This window comes from Monodon monoceros, unplaced genomic scaffold (genome assembly GCF_005190385.1).
Source record: "Monodon monoceros isolate NGI ecotype Baffin Bay Population unplaced genomic scaffold, NGI_Narwhal_1 Super_Scaffold_6, whole genome shotgun sequence".
Classification (NCBI taxonomy): domain Eukaryota; kingdom Metazoa; phylum Chordata; class Mammalia; order Artiodactyla; family Monodontidae; genus Monodon; species Monodon monoceros.
In genome coordinates this window covers 48,064,397-48,067,114 of record NW_021703783.1, presented here as the reverse complement: position 1 = coordinate 48,067,114, position 2,718 = coordinate 48,064,397, and the positions used below count along the sequence as shown (strand labels likewise).

The 2,718-nt window shown below is 44.7% G+C and overlaps 1 pseudogene; it reads right to left on the bottom strand.

The window, feature by feature from the left end:
* Window positions 1-1,683: 1,683 nt before the first annotated feature.
* Window positions 1,684-2,453, bottom strand: LOC114886170 (annotated as a pseudogene).
* Window positions 2,454-2,718: the final 265 nt, after the last annotated feature.

The following is a 2,718-nucleotide window of genomic DNA, read 5'->3' as shown; positions in this document are numbered from 1 at the left end:
TGGAAAATTGCAAACCCCGGTGGAGGCATTAGTATTAGTGCTGAAGTAAACTTTAGGAGAATAACTATAATCGCTTATGGGACTGTTTGCAGCCTTACTGGAAACCCTACTCCTCCTGCATATGTAGATTGAAAAAATTCTAATAATTTAAACATGAGAGGGGATTTCACTGATAAAGGTCTAGTTCCCGTGTAAGGTTCTGGTCCCTGGTAAGATATGTGACTAGCCCAAAACACTGGCTATGTTTCCATTTTAAACCTGTCCATCACAGTATTGTCAAAGTCTCCCATCTCTCATGCCACTGGTGAGCCCTCTCTTGCTGCTTCTATGTCTTTTGGATGCTCTACTGCACACAGGGGATTCACTGAGGTTCTCACTTTAATGTGTAGGGAATTTCCATTTCACACCATCAGCTCCCTAAAAACCATCAACTGGGAACAACTTCTAGTTAATAAAGGCACAAATTACTCTTTATAAAGGGAAACAAAAGGGTTGTTTGGAAGCTGAATGAACATCTTAGATACTCCTATGAAGGGAATGCTGTATCTGCTACCAAAACCCAGAGACATCTACTAGATCTAAAGAATATATGGAATGTGTAAAAGCATGAATTTGGCAGTTTAAGACACATTTCCAATTTTCCACTACACCATTTAGGGAGAAGTGCTAGTTAGTATTACAGGAGCAAATTGTAAGTGTCAAGCCCACCCTATTGGCTTGTTTTCCTCCTGCTTTTGGTAAACTTCTACCAGCTCCAGTGAAGCCTGTCCCAGGGTACATCACTCAGCAACCTGCAGAGCTGCTCAGAAATAGATCATGGGCTTCACCTCAGCTAGTCCAGCAGCTAGTGCCCAGCTGGTAAACACTGCCTTAGGGCAGAGCCTATGAAAAGCCTTAAGCCCAGGAAAGACTTGCAGAAGTTGCACAAAAACTCTTGGTTTCAGAATATCTTCCCAGGAAGTCAGAAAATAATTGGTTTTTAGGTAAAGAAACGGAATCTACGCTCAAAAACAATGTAATACCTCAGAAAAGCAAAACCGAGAATGGAAAAACTACAGAAAAATATACCTCGTTAATCAATAGTTTACTCTGGCTAAATGATCATTAGTAAGTCAGTGCAATTTATTACTGTAGTCAGAAGCACAGCTCACCATGTTCTCACGAAACAGGATACAAGTGAAGCATGGGAAAACAGTTCACAGAGATGACAGCCCTTTAGCCTTTTGTCACTTCAGAACTTCAAAAGACAAAGGCTATCCAGGATTTGACGTTCAGATACTTGCTTGTTAAGCACAAGCTGAGTTAGGAGATAGCTAAACGTCTGATTCTTACTCAGTTACAGGGTTCTCAGGAAGTTCCTATTTGGACATGGATGGTTCTCAAACTGGCTGCACATTGAAGTCATCTAGGAAGCTTTAAAAATTACCAAATGCCCAGATCAATTAAATCTGGAGGGTGGAGCCCAGAAATCAGTATTCTTTATGTTTCCCCGGGTGATTCGAACATGCAGTCTGTACACCACTGATGTATCCCTTTCAGAAAGCTGTTGCATGAAAGCCATATTGTATCCAGATAATTTTGTTTTTTCTAACCCCCACCAGGAAAAGGGAGTTTTAGAAAAAGGCACAGCTGTGCTTCTCTCAAGAGGCAACTTAGTGTCTGGTAAGCGCTGGTTCTCACAGGTTACCTGGAGCGCGGGTTGAAGAGGAGGGAGCCCTTGTCTTGGCAGAGCAGGCAGAGCTTCAGGCTTTGGCAGCTGCCTCCAAAAGCAAAGGATGCCCAGATGCCCCTGAGCATGTACGCTGACACCAGATTTAATCCGTAACGAGGATGTATAAAGGTCAGGGCTGACACCAGCAGATGGGTGGGAAGAACTACAGAAGGGCGTACCACTTTTTCTTCTCACAGCCATCAAAAAACATGAATGCCCCAGAACCCATGCAGCAATATGATCACCAACGTCATGAAAGCTGAATTTACGGAAGAACTGGGGAGGGTGTCCATGAATGCCCACTGTGCCCGGCCCCAAGGAGTCAGACAGGGTATTTACAAAGGAAAATGCTCCCCTCATGATTCCAAAGCCCAAGCCAGAAACATAAGCCAGCAATCGCATAGAGGGTGCTATGTCATCTGGGTTTATACTCTTCAAACCTTCACTGGCTTTTTTTTTTAAAGTTCATAATATGCAAACTGGAACACTTCTTGGATAAGGACTGAGACTAACATGTCAAAGATCAGCAGATATTTCTGTCTTGGTCCATCTTTGTTGTCAGCAGTGATTGCTGCCTTGGACCAAACAAGGGAGGAAAGCAGCAGAGACACCAACCAGAAGCTCTGATGCTGAGCAAGATGACGCGCAAGGGCCCAGCGGTGACGGTGAAGATGTAGAGGGCTAGCACAGGACCAAAGGCTATGAAGGCGCAGCCCAAGAACTCGGCCACCGTCAAGGCCATCACCCGGGGGCCTGGGGGGCAACGCAGGGGCACCAAGCACTGACAGAGCTGAGCCTGCGGGCAAAGGCGCAGGGCAGAGGGGAGGGGCAGAGGCGGGTTCTGTTGCTAGATTTTTTCTTAAAGCTGGTGAATTCTCTCTTCCATATCATCTGCTCTATTTCCAAGGCATTCTTCATCTGGTTTATTGAGTTCTTTAGCTCCAGAACTTCCGGGGTTTTTAGCATTTCTACCTCCTCGGTAACATATTCCTTCTGTTCGTTAATTT